The sequence below is a fragment of the Ostrinia nubilalis genome, chromosome W (assembly GCF_963855985.1).
Source record: "Ostrinia nubilalis chromosome W, ilOstNubi1.1, whole genome shotgun sequence".
NCBI classification, from domain to species: domain Eukaryota; kingdom Metazoa; phylum Arthropoda; class Insecta; order Lepidoptera; family Crambidae; genus Ostrinia; species Ostrinia nubilalis.
In genome coordinates, this window is record NC_087118.1 from 11,332,780 (window position 1) to 11,347,679 (window position 14,900).

General features: G+C 32.4%; 1 long non-coding RNA gene across 1 annotated transcript in view; it reads right to left on the reverse strand.

The window, feature by feature from the left end:
• Positions 1-14,161, reverse strand: part of LOC135086292 (uncharacterized) — a 35,014-nt gene extending 20,853 nt beyond the window's left edge. The window contains exons 1-2 of the long non-coding RNA XR_010260386.1: positions 14,093-14,161; positions 13,734-13,789 (exon numbers count right to left, since the gene is read on the reverse strand). This is a non-coding gene — a long non-coding RNA (uncharacterized LOC135086292). The remainder of the gene's footprint in view (positions 1-13,733; positions 13,790-14,092) is intronic.
• Between the last annotated feature and the right edge of the window lie 739 nt (positions 14,162-14,900).

A 14,900-nucleotide genomic window follows, 5' to 3' on the forward strand; every position in this document is an offset into this window, starting at 1 on the left:
CATGCATAATATACATACATCTACCAAACCAAGCACCAGTTCTAAGGTCTTTTAAAAGTTGTGCGAGTTTCAAGTTAAAAACTCTCGCACAAATTAAAGGATTAGGCCTTTGTCCTTGTGGAGTAGATTGTTGGATCTCGGGCCACTTTGGATTGCATGTCATCGTTAAAAAGTATGATGGAGTGCCCAGTCTATTGACCAGTGCAATCGCATCCATATATTTAGTTTTCATATACCGTGGACCTCCAGTAAATGTATTGGGCAGATAGACACGTCCCGGCACAACACCGCCCTCTCCCCGTATGGTTTCATCTGCTGCTATCTGGTTACTTATCTCTACTGAGTTTTCTACTTCCTGAAGGGGAGCAGATCTAAGAGCAGCATCTGAGGAATGATTCTGCATGTTAAAAATGTACCTAAGTCGTTCCTCTGAAATTCTACAAAACATATCTACTATCCATTCCTCAGAAAGTCTGTTCAACTCTGAAAACCGCGGCTCAGATAGCAACAAACAACGGACGTATTTATTTTGTGTTAGTTTTACGCCGTTGTTATCGAGTCTATTCGGTAACCAACCGGGATTACCGTGTGGATACAGCAAAGGATATTGGAAAGTTTCATACAGCGGATGTAAAATGTCTACAGTGTGCGGTTTTCGAGCACCTATGCGCCATATGACTATAGCTTTAGGAATATAGCGTTCGCGTTCTGTGCTCAGAATTGCGGCTATTTCCGAACCGATTGGCATGTCTCCCAAAATATTACCATGGGAGCGTCGCGACGTGGGTTCAAATATCAAATGTGCCTCCTCGGAAGGCTCCTGACTTAAACGTTTAAAACAATCTATGTACGGACTAACATTATGCATAAAATTGGTAATGCAGCGAACTACCTCCATGTCTAAATTTTGGCTTACAGCTGTCCTTTCCCTTTCGTCGTAAATGTACATACCGATAGGATTATATGTGTCAGTGTAAGCTAAATCAAAAACGCGATGGTAAGTTCGGCCCTGAATTTTTAAGAAAGACACACCGGAATTTGGTTGATGAAAACCATGAGAAACGCCTAATGCGCTAAACGAAAACAAATTATTAAAAGCTCGCGGTCTTAGAAGGAAAGCTGGGTGGGAATAGAACTCTTCGGTTAACGGCGGTAAATTTTGAACATTATATGCTCCAGAACCACAACACCACTTGACTCTACCTTTTTCCTCAACAAAAATTCGCGCCTGACATTGAGGACATCTGTGACTGTCATTTAAAGATATTTTTTTAAAAGAATGAGTCTGAATTGAATCTAAGTCCTCGTTTTGTTTTTGTCCGATCAAAATATTGGAATTACGCAACGCGGGTTCTAAGTTTCGATTTACTACATTATATTGTTTTGACGCTTCTTTATTAACTTCCGGGTGTTGTTGCGAATACCGTTTAACCGAGTCCCTATGAACGGATGGATTATTTTGAGTGTATCGTTTTACCGCGTCCCTGTTAACGGAGGGATTGTTTTGAGAGTATCGTGTAACCGCGTCCCTGTGAACGGAAGGATTTTTTTGAACGTACCGTTGAACCGCGTCCCTGTTAACGGAGGGATTGTTTTGCGAGTAACGTTTTACCGCGTCCCTATTGATAGTTGGGTTCTGGGTAGCATAACGTTTTACGGCCTCTCGGTGTTTAAGAGTTTTGGTTGACGTTACGTTACTAACCCGACCGCTATTTAAATCGACCCGATCAATTACAACGACTGGCTTTAATTTCAATTTGACATCAGAATGTGTAGTACTGACGGACAAAGGTTTCGCATCATGGGCAATTTTTAACGCAGTTAAATCTACTTTCTCAAGAACCACAACTGGTTTTAATTTTTCATTAATTAATTTAGATTTTTTCGGTGCGGAAGAATCTACTTTAGATTTAGATGATCTCTTTTTTTTGGGTCGACCTCGTTTGGTTGATTGCACCGGTGCAATGTCTATTGATTCTAACTCAACTTTTTCAAGGACTACGACAGGTTTCAACGTTGTTAATTTCGCGTCGCGTGGCTCGAGTGGGACGACGGGATCTAAGTTTAGCGCAAAATTTACTACAGTTAATTTATGTATAGAATTGTTAAATTCGTACACATACTCACTCACAAATTGGATATTAAATACAAATAGTCTGAAACCAACTTATTCACCAATACCATAATTTGCCAATTCAAGCCATCAATCATAGGTACACAACACACTGATATTTTAGAAGGCTCTCGGGTCATGGCGTTTAGCTCGCGGCCAACGTTCGAATGCCACAAGGAATATCTTTTTGTTATCCCGTACGACTCCCCGCGTTCCTCAGGTGTAATTTGATAGCCAAATCAGCGTTAATCCTTTCGTTGCTAACATCGTTGCTAACAGACGGCCGTCCTGATGCCGGAATGTCCCCATTCCGCTTCGGCCATTCGAACGTTATGATGTATGTCCCCATACATGTATGCTATCTATGTCGTTTAATTACTTGAGAATCAATTATCATCTGCAACACCTTAATCAACAGTTGAATCAATCGTCCAGCTGAAATTCGATTCGCATTTGACAACACCAGTGTAGTGTCAACACCTTCCTTGTGAATAATTTCACCCGAGGACCTTAAATTAAACATTCTATTTTACTCTTCCGTCTTCGTTACATTTTCTTTTTCTCTGTTGTTGCAATCATTCTGTCTGAGCGATATTCAGTACCATTTTCATAATAATGATTCTGGCGGTCTTCGAGGCCAGTGTCATAAATCAATCTTCTTTCAGTAAGTCCTGAGGTACTTTCTTCTTTAGTCTACGAACGAATACTTGAAAATATATCGTCCACAAATAAACTGTTATGTAGCTCCAGTTTTCATTATGATAAGTTTAGCTTTATTATTTATTTCTTCTTTCACTGTTTTGATACCGAATTTTCGGTAAAGTCTCTCGTGACGTACCACGGTGCTTCTACAATATCTCAATACTCCATCGTATACTGCTGCTTTACCACATTAGTGCATTCACATAAAGATTTACAATTCAGGTAGCATCTTCGACAGTTTCCATTGAAACTTCAACAAAACGTTTGTCTAGATTGGTTTCATTATACACTTATACTATAACAAGAAGAAGTGCTTTTTCCACCTTACGTTTCATCCAAGTACATGCCAAGATGTAAATATCTCTTCATCGAAACTAATTTTGTCACGTTCGCTTTGACGTTCGTTATTTCATTTCATTATTTCATTTCATCATTTCATTTCATCATTTCATTTCATCATTTCATTTCATCATTTCATTTCATCATTTCATTTCATCATTTCATTTCATCATTTCATTTCATTTCATCATTTCATTTCATCATTTCATTTCATCATTTCATTTCATTTCATCATTTCATTTCATTTCATTTCATTTCATTTCATTTCATTTCATTTCATTTCATTTCATTTCATTTCATTTCATTTCATTTCATTTCATTTCATTTCATTTCATTTCATTTCATTTCATTTCATTTCATTTCATTTCATTTCATTTCATTTCATTTCATTTCATTTCATTTCATTTCATTTCATTTCATTTCATTTCATTTCATTTCATTTCATTTCATTTCATTTCATTTCATTTCATTTCATTTCATTTCATTTCATTTCATTTCATTTCATTTCATTTCATTTCATTTCATTTCATTTCATTTCATTTCATTTCATTTCATTTCATTTCATTTCATTTCATTTCATTTCATTTCATTTCATTTCATTTCATTTCATTTCATTTCATTTCATTTCATTTCATTTCATTTCATTTCATTTCATTTCATTTCATTTCATTTCATTTCATTTCATTTCATTTCATTTCATTTCATTTCATTTCATTTCATTTCATTTCATTTCATTTCATTTCATTTCATTTCATTTCATTTCATTTCATTTCATTTCATTTCATTTCATTTCATTTCATTTCATTTCATTTCATTTGATTTCATTTCATTTCATTTCATTTCATTTCATTAACAGGTTTAGGCGGCATAGATACAGTGTAGGTTCCATGACATGACCTTGTGGAACTCCTGCTTTCACTTTATCAATCCCTTTAAGATTCTACTTGTTCAAAAACTGAGTAAGCATCGCTTGTGCATCGGCATTCTTTTCACTCATAATAATATGTATATTCATAATATTTATTTATTCATTATTTGCAAGTCATATTTCATCACATACTGTATCATACTTAATATTAACTCTGTAAGGGTGTAGCAATTTTACAACTTATAATAATTTAGGTACTGAGTGAGCGCAGCTTGTGCTTCGACATCCCTTTCACATTTTTGAGTGAGCACCGCTTACACTTCTGCCCCCTTTTCACTAACAATATACATATTCGTAATAATTCAGGTACTGAGTGACTACCGCTTGTGCTTCGACATCCCTTTCACAATTAAAGTGAGCACCGCTTGCACTTCGGCCTCCTTTTCACTCATAATAATATAAGATTTATAAACATTAGCGTTCCATTTCAATTCAGTAAATCGTATAAAATTGTCACATTGAGACCAGCGTTTCTTTATTTTACTCATAATGTAGTTTTAAAATAATTCAGCTATCTACTGAGTGAGCACCGCTTAAGCTTCAGCATCCATTTCCCGATTAAGTGAGCACTGCTTGCTCTTCGGCATACTTTTCACTCCTTTGTCTAATAAATAATATTAAATCATTACCTCCATTGGTGCCAGCATTGCTACCAAAATAATATTCTTAATCACCTTTTTTTTTTTATCACTTGCTTTCCTTCTAAGTAGTTTGGTCCCGTAACAGTAATATAATAAACATTCTGAAGTAAGGAATTCCACCATTGCTTTAACAGTAACATTATAATTTACATTACATTACATTTTATTCTCAATATAGTCAACCAATATGTAAATGTTCATAAATAGGACCCAGTAATCATTACTTGTACACATGATTAAAATAGTTGCCTGCAAATTTTGTCACGTACATATCCCAAAATGAGTAGTAATTGGATAGTCCACATGTCTAATCTTAACTCTCAATGCGCTTTTCATAATTTAAAGTAGGTATCCATTGGTGACGACTTTTCACATTGTCAAGTCTCTAGTTGACTCACTCTAGTCTCAACTCTCAATGCATTATATCCTAAAGTAGGATCCATTGGTAACAACTATTTATTTCACATTGTCAAACCTCTAGTTAGACTCACTCTAGTCTCAACTCTCAATGCACTATATTGTAAAGTAAGTATCCATTGGTGATGTGACTATTTCACATTTCAAATCTCTCATTTTAAATTCACTTTAGTCTCAATTCTAGTATTCGCTAGATTCACAATCGGCCTTGTTATTACTGCACTGCTGTCCAGGGTTTGTTTGGAATTATAAATGCTTGATAACTTTAGTGCTGCTCCTTTACTCAAGGAAATAGTGGTGAGTCTGGATGTACTACTCACATCTCGCATACACGGTATGGTGGATTAGATCACTATCATAAGTTTCATTAATGATTTTCAAGTGTGACAAACTAATGAAGTACCACTTATATTCGTCAATATGTCTACCACTTCATAAGACAAGACATGTTTATTCAAATTCAAATTATTTATTTCTCATTATGGTAGATAAAGATTTTACTACGTGTTAATCGTACCTATGTTTTTTTCAAGTGTATCCCATTTATAAAAATTCACTGTTTTCTATAAGTTGGAACACATTATCATGTATCTGTATACATACATCTTGGATTATTTCACTGAGATGGCAGTAAATATACTTTTCTTTGTTGTCACGTCCACTAAATGTATAGTAGTAAATGTATATATTAATAAGTACTTTCACCAAACGTAACTGTAATATGTAAAACAATAACACAATCACTTTGATTTCATCATTCACCATTATTGTTCAGTTCATCATTCACCATTACTCTTCTCATTTAAATGAACTACGACTTGTTGTATCCTTTGCAACTTAATTATTTATGTATGAATTTTGTATACATAATGTTCCGATAATGTTTTATAACAATAACTACACTCGAGCCTGGAGTCGGTCATTTGAAATGTTTGTAAACATCTCAGTGTCCACACTTGTATCGACTTCCATGGACAAATTTTCATATGTGGCCAATTAATTATTACATTATCATCTTCAACTTTTCATTATCTTATGCTGTTAAATTCAGTTACAGTCCGGAATACCGGAAATGTAATGTAACATTTCCGGTGTAACATCATTATCTTCAGATTTTAAAAGTGGGAAGCAAATAAGTATGCGTTATAACTCTTGTGAACTGGGTCGATCGTTGCAGAATTCAGTAAGTACTTACTAACTCTTCCACCAATGAACTTGAATCATTATAAAGAAGTTTAGTCTCATGTAAATAGATACATATATGTACTAAAATAATGTCTTCATTTAACACTGGAACAGCCACTTCGAGAATCGCCAAGATAAACGTAAACTTTTACTGTTTGCAATTATCGCTCTATTTTATTAATATTTCATTTATTCTAGTGATCGGGTTTTCAATAAAATTTTGTCCTCCGTCAAAAGCCTGCTTAAGGTATCTTTTGCTACTCGTATTATATCCATTATCAACAGGCAACTTTTTTTTTTTCATTTTCTTAACGTTCCATTTATTAACCTTTTACTTTTATTTCCATCCCTGGAATATCATTCTGATTTAACTTAATCACCAAATAAGTACATTACTTATTTTAAACTTTCGTATACCATATTTTAAGTGTACCTTGAAATGTGGTTAAATTTATTTCTGTATAATATTATAACATCTATCCATGCGAGGATTTTATATTATCTACTCAATTGAGTACATTGTTTTCACCGTATGACACTCGTAGAAGCTGCTCTCAATTAACAAAATGCTCTAAGATCTGTCTGTCAGGCACATGCCTCCTCGTAGTCCTGTTTTGAATTTACATAGTTGTATTCTCCAATTTACACACCTCTAGTTCTTTCGTCTTCAGTGTTGTAGGTCTCGCATATACGTAACAACAGCTAAATTACTAAACAGAGTCTCATAAATCATTAGTATTGTGTTATCAATTCATTATCAGGCAGGTCCACTAGTACACTGCTCGAAAATGGTAGGTAAACATTTAACTCTACATAAATTACAGAGAATGTGACCATGTAATATGAACTTCAGAACGACGAGTCTGTTTCGATTCCTTGTCTCGCAAATAAGCAGGTTGCTTCTTTTATTTTTAAGTCGTATGACATTTGTCACGGATATTTATTTTTTTACATACATCACTATCACATTTCACATATCAATAAACATACATTCTTTTCACATAGTATCACTCGTATATTAGTCTCTTCTCCATAGTGATTCAGGTCTATAGCTTACTTATTTGTTAGTTCATTCATCACTATTCATTCACTATAAAATATAGGGTATTCGACACAATTTGTGTTACTAGAATCAAATAGTTCGATTTGCATCAATTATTATGGGTAATTTGTCTATTTATAAGAATAATCTCTGGCACCCTTGTATTTGTTCTCATAGCATTTCCCTTACTCAATAATTCAGGTATCTATCTACCTACTGAGTGAGCACCGTTTAAGCTTCAGCATCCATTTCACAATTATGTGAGCGCTGCTTGCTATTCGGCCTACCTTTCTTACTCAGTCATCGAATAATAATAATAATTACAACATTAACACACCATAACTTTTCCCAACGGGATAGTTACACTCAAACTAATATAACGTAATTTCAATGATGTATCTATTTTCACTGCTAATTGGTTATACCACCAATCACAATAAACTGTCTCTTGGTAAATCAATTGTAGGTATGCTTTAAAACACTGTTACCCATATGGTACACAATTTATCTAGCTCTAATTTCGCTACATCCGCTTCAACAAGATCAACAAACGTAAACTTAAAACCGCTCTAAATAACTGTTGTAAAAACCAGTAATTTGATTAAAATCATATTCGTCGATACTACATGGTATCGCTCACTACACATGGCTGTATAAGCTGCACTGGATGTATTACACATCAGTTATGTATTAAATTACCTTGTTCCGGTTAACAAATCATCATTTAATTCAAATCTTTCAATCAGTATCTGTAAACATTACCTGTAAAATCATTGTTATCATCACAACATCACCGGACTTTCGTGATCTTTACACTTAGGTATCAAACCATTATTAACTCAAGTTCAATTTTTCATAGTGACGTAATAACCAATACGTTACTCATATAATATCACAAACATTCTAGCACAATGGCTACCAAATCTGAAAGCCCAACTGTTAAATCCCACATTGATGGTTGAAAACAAATTACTTACTTATCACTTCATTTACCTCAGATACGATTTTATTTCAAATACATTGCGTGTGGTAACATAAATGTAACGCAGACACATTTAGACAATCACGTAGGTGTCGCTTTTCAACTTGTAAACTTTGACCAATCTTTAACCACTCTGACAGTGTTAATTACGTATCTTCAAAACAACTCCATTCACTGGAGTAATGAACTAATTACCGAATCTTATTTATTTTTCGACGTCAAAATCAAAACACTTATCATTTGTGTTCACATCTCTACGACAATTAGGTAGTCTTAATTACCTACTTATTATCGATTTGTTAAAATTACCAACTTTCATCGTCCATGTGTTCAGTCAGTCAATGTTATGATTATTTCAGTACATTTGCCATTTGTAAATATAGCAGGTACCATACCTTTCCATGGGCTAAAATACACAAAATAGAAATTATTATTACCAGTAACTCTTAAAATATATGTATCTCCATAAATCATGTTTGCACAATCACGACAAATTGTCGAACCAAATTCATCATAATAGTAACAAATCACAAGTACTTACTTTGAACCTTTAGAACCACACACAATGGTGTTTATTGTTTCGAGGCCTCGCCACGAAATTTTATCTTAATGGTGTTAATATAAACACAGGTTCGCTTCGCTAGCGCAATCCGAGTCAGGATGTGTTTGTTCCAACAGCATGTCATATTACATTATTTTAATACAAAACAATTACGAACTCTATATGGGTAATTTAAATTTACTTAATTTACATCACCATAATTATTATTTCACAGTAATATATTCCATAATTGACTCACATAACTTCTAATAATCCTTTGTCACTTTCAAATAATTCACATTTATTTTGTTAAGATCTTAATAACCAATGATGGAGTAAAAATAAAATTAATGAACTGTGCCATTATGATATATTTTTATATTAATCATAAACTATCTGCTGAGAACTTATCTTTTCTCTTAGTAAAATGGTACTTTTACGAATTCAATATATTCACTATAAAATCACTTTTAGCAATTCCAAATTCATACCTTAGTTTCTTGCGAAGATCTAAATTATAGATATCTTCAATACTTGATAAATAAAAGAAATCTTTCTTTGCAAAAATTGCATAATGACATCCTCATACCAAAAATTACTCACTTCGCGTTTTTTTTTTTAAATTAAATTAAAATTTTAAATTATCGAAGCAGATCTTCTCAAATAATAACGTAAGTAACAGTATCCAAAATAATATCAGTTTTTTTTCTCACTGTATTTTCCATTCATTTGTTGTGAACTTTATCGCGCAAAATAAAAGCGCATAAAATAAGGACTTAATGTTATTTTCTGCCAGTCAACTATTGATTGAGCGGCTACTTCCAGAAAACTCACTTGTTGTTTCATGCAACTGCATCAATAATAATAAAAATAATTTACATACCAATGGGCGTCGGACTCACTTCTGATATGTTAAATTCGTACACATACTCACTCACAAATTGGATATTAAATACAAATAGTCTGAAACCAACTTATTCACCAATACCATAATTTGCCAATTCAAGCCATCAATCATAGGTACACAACACACTGATATTTTAGAAGGCTCTCGGGTCATGGCGTTTAGCTCGCGGCCAACGTTCGAATGCCACAAGGAATATCTTTTTGTTATCCCGTACGACTCCCCGCGTTCCTCAGGTGTAATTTGATAGCCAAATCAGCGTTAATCCTTTCGTTGCTAACATCGTTGCTAACAGAATATTGCGCCGAGGTATACGCATGTCCTATGAACAGTAATTTTGCGAGATCTTCTAAATTTTGGCAACAAAACAAACGCGCCTTATTTTGAGTTTCGTCCCGATGATTAAATTTATTATTGATGCCAACCGCATGGCTATTAAATAAATAAAATTTGTTGCCAAATTTCCAAAAAGAAACCGTATAATTGTTCCCGGTGAACAAGTAACTATCCCGAGTATCGTTACGTTCGCGAGTGAATACACGGTCGCGCAAAATATGAACTAATTGCAATGTTGCAACATCAACATCGCGCAGTGAAGCTGGAAAAAGCCCGTTTTCAATCCAGTTGGGTTCCATTGCATTAATGTTAACCGCGAAGTTCCCTACTCGATAATCATTTGGCAATTCGTCTGGTAATAAGAAAACGTGGTCCCGAGGTTTGCACTGCAAGTAAAGTAAATCACCGTACTGAAGAATAGTATTGATATCCGCAACATCAAACACGGCCCGATTTTTAATAACTGACAAAGCGGAAGCACACGCTGACATGGCTACACACTGTGCATTATTACCTTTATACCGTGCATCGCCTTGATGGGACAATCCTTTACCAGAAATTAATAATTAATTAATAGTTATAGTCTGACAATGAAGTCGCGCATAATAATTTATGAATAAATAATTCGAAAAAATTGAAATTTGTTTCGAAAAGTGCAAGTGGTTTCTCTATTTCCAGATAATATTATGCTGATACTACCTCATCAGGAAAAAAATAACGAAATATTAATAAAAAGATACAAGTAAATTTTCGCTTAAAAGTGTTGTCATAAAAAATAGAAATGTGTAAAGAACGTAACTTCATTATAATTTAGAATTATAAAAAAATGTTATATTATTATGTTCATTATCATAAAACGCCTAAACATCACCTTGTAGCAATATCAAACATGCTAATTTGGAGGTACCTACACACATAAGAAAACAAAATGGCAAACTTAATGTCAACAAACATGTTTTTCTAAAAATCAATCATCAATAAGTTCATATAAACCCTTGGTTATGCAATAAACGTGACAAATTGACAATGCCTACTTGATTAATTACCTATTTTGTTTTAGTGATTGAAAATAAGTTTGATGCATACCTACTTAAAAGTTCAAATAGAAAGCTTACATAATGCCAATAAGGCAATGGGTACCTAATTTCTGCTTATATCAAATATACTCATATACCTACCTACCTGTTTATTCATAAAAATATGTTAATAAGTAATTTGTTTACTTATTAAATTGTGTACCAAACAATAATTTACTACTATCAAATTAATAATATTTTAATACTATGTAATACATTATTCTAGACTTCAATTGTCAGAAAAAAAAATATTATCTTAGACTGTAATTTTCAGAAAAAAAATCTTTAATTAGGTAATGCTTCTACATACCTATAACATGAATCAAAAGAAATGTAGAATTTAGTTGCTGTAAAAATGGAAATTAATCAAAAATATTATAATAGGACCAATTTCAAACATGATAACTATTGATAGTGTAAACTTCAATCAATTGGTGCAAATCTATTTGAATTTAATTAATTTATGTCAAAAGTAAACCTGTGTAATTAAAATAAATAAATAAAATAAATAAATAAAAAAGATAAAATGAATGATAATATTACCACTCTATTATAGCAGGTAAATTATTGATTAGTATAATTATTAATCTTAACTTCTAATAGGCTAGCTAGATGGTCAGATCCAGACTTATCTAATTAAAAAAAGTATAGTAAGATGAATGTCAAATCAAAATCGACACACTAAAATCAAAATATTGATCAATAAATAGTACAAATATATCAAACGCAGGATTTAAGTATTGTATCAAATGCTAGTCCTATTGCAAATCTGATGATAACAGGTTTTCAAATAATATTCAAACTGCATTGGTACTTATTATGATATTACTAAATGTAAGAAGTATTCAATCAAGTTCTTATTAATGTTTTGATTGAGCGGTTCAATTATCTTAACACTACACTGAAATAGTAATTAATTTAGAAGCCATTGCACATGCTCTATCACAAAATATGCTTGGTTTATAATAAATACTAAAGAAAACAGTAAATTGTATTAAAAACAAATGCCTACCAGTTAAGGTATGTAATGATGGAAATCAATGATTATACAAATTAGTACTAACCTATTTTACTGTAACTGTACCATTTTGCAGTAAGTTCATATTACAACAAGTAATTTTATTAGGCTAATCCTACCTAAAAAATGCATTGCATTGATACAATATTTCCTAAAATAAAACTAATGCAAATTCAAATAACAGGCTTACCTAACCCCATTGAGACAATAAGTAGGTACCTACCTACCTAATTTCTGCTTATCAAACATACCTAAATTAAATTAGTAATAATATGAATCAAAAGAAATTTAGAATTTATGTTTCTGTAAAAATGAAAAATATTATAGGACCTTAGATTAATAATCTAAGTAGGTATAGAACCAATTTCAAACATGATGAATATTGATAACTTCAATCAATTGGTGCACATCTATTTGAATTTAATTAATTTATGACAAGAGATAAACTTAAATGTTATTACTACCACTATTCAAGTAGGTAAATTATAATTAGTATAATTATTCATCTTGATTTATAAAAGGCTAGATATTATGGTCAGATCCAGACTTATACAAGTTCAAAAAAAGTACCTACCTATACCCAGTAAGATGAATGTCAAATCAGAATTCAACACACTAAATTGAAAATATTGATAAATAAATACAAATATAACAAGCGCAGGATATAAGTAGTATCAAATGCAAATAATCCTATTGCAAATCTGAAGGTTTTCAAATAATATTTAAACTGCATTGATATTACCTACCAATATTTGAGAAGGATTCAATCAAGTTCTTATTATTGATTTGATTTGAGAGCAAATCAATTATTTTAACTACACTGAAACATTAATTAAATTAGATGTGATTCAATAAATGCTTTGTTTATAATAAGAACTAAAGGTATGCTTACTTGTGTATTTTAAATACCTAATGTAACACCAATTTCAACAGTAAATAATCCTACATGTAAAATTATTTTACATAACTATTCATATGAAAACCATCTCAGAGTAAGAAGATCTAAATAACTTTAATGAGAATTTATGTTCATCAACAATGAAATGATAACTTGCCTGTTAGGACATTATTAATACAAGTACCTTGTGTGGAATTGACATGTTTCAAAATATAAAGATTTCTTACGTGTTATTAACTATTTACTGTTAGGCATGGACCTTTTTTATAGGTCCATGATTGTAGGTAGATAAAGGTAATTTATGTAACTTGGCAAATAGAATAAGGGGCTACGCCCTTGTCAACCATATTTAGAAAATGTGTGAAGTTATTGACTTGAAAAAGCTAGATCTTAACGAACAGACTCAAAATAAAGAAACAACGATAGAGAAATCCTATAAATTTGCAATTATGAACTACCTACAACACCATTGCCATGTCAATTAGAAAAGAAGAAAAATGGCGGTCCATAACTATTCATCAAAGCCAAACATAGTATATTTTTAACGAACCAAAGGACCTAAACACAGAAAATAATGGAAAGAAGAACAAATAAGACTTTATATGACTTACCCGTGGCGATGCAGACGGCCGTGGTGGAATCGTAGTTGAAGCGGGGCATCGTGAAACTGCAATTATACACATTTAATGAACTAAAGAACCACAAATTATGGCACTGAAGAACCTAAAATACACTTAAAACTTCGATCATTACACTTTAAAAAGTTTTAAACCATAAAAAGTTGTTTGTTTAACATTATTTCATTTGTTTTACAATGGCGTCCCCTTCAACAAAAATGATGCCTACACTAACGGAACGATGAAAAGAAACAATTAAGTTAATATATCATCAAAATTGATTTGTACAATAGTATTTTATTATTTGACAAACCTGTGGATAATAATTTTAATAATATTTACACATAACTTACCGCGATGAAACAAGATGCAAAACAGTTGCGACCGAGAGGGAGGCGGAAGTGAATGAGCGCGAAATGTCTCAGGCAAACTTTTTTTTCCTACAAAACTTATGACCATAGACAACTTTTGTTTGGTGGTGTTTAACCTATTGGTCACCAACCTATTTCGCCTGGAACAGTAAAAAAATATATTTCTGTTTTGAAAATAAAGATTTAGGGTTTTAGGCAATCGCAAAAATACGCATAAAATAACTTAAGCATTTCTATAAGTATTTTTTATCAAAGAAATATTGCACGGAAATGTTAAACGTTTTGTATTTTAAAAAAGACCATGGCGCTCTAACGGATATAGAACGCAACTCAGATTTTATTTAATCTGATTTGATTATGATGATTAATTATGATAGAAAAATAATTATTAATAACAATCGGTTATCTATACTTATAATATATCTGTAGAGAGGTCAATTCTGTACATGAAATATATTTTCAAAATAACTATCAGGGGGTAATTAGTGATCGATACTGATGCCAAAAATGCAATCAGTAAATTTTTTGTCTATCTGTCTGTCTGTATGTTCCTTATAGAAACAAAAACTACTCGACGGATTTTAACGAAACTTGGTACAATTATTCTTCATACTCCTGGGCAGGTTATAGGATACTTAGGAATTCCCACGGGAACGGGAATTAGCGGGAAAATCCTTTTGTATGAAAAATCTAAACCGCTTAAGTTAGACGCTTGAAATTTGGCATATAAGTACCTTAGTAAACTTAAAGCTTAGTTACAACAAGGAATTTCCAAAATTCCCACGGGAAC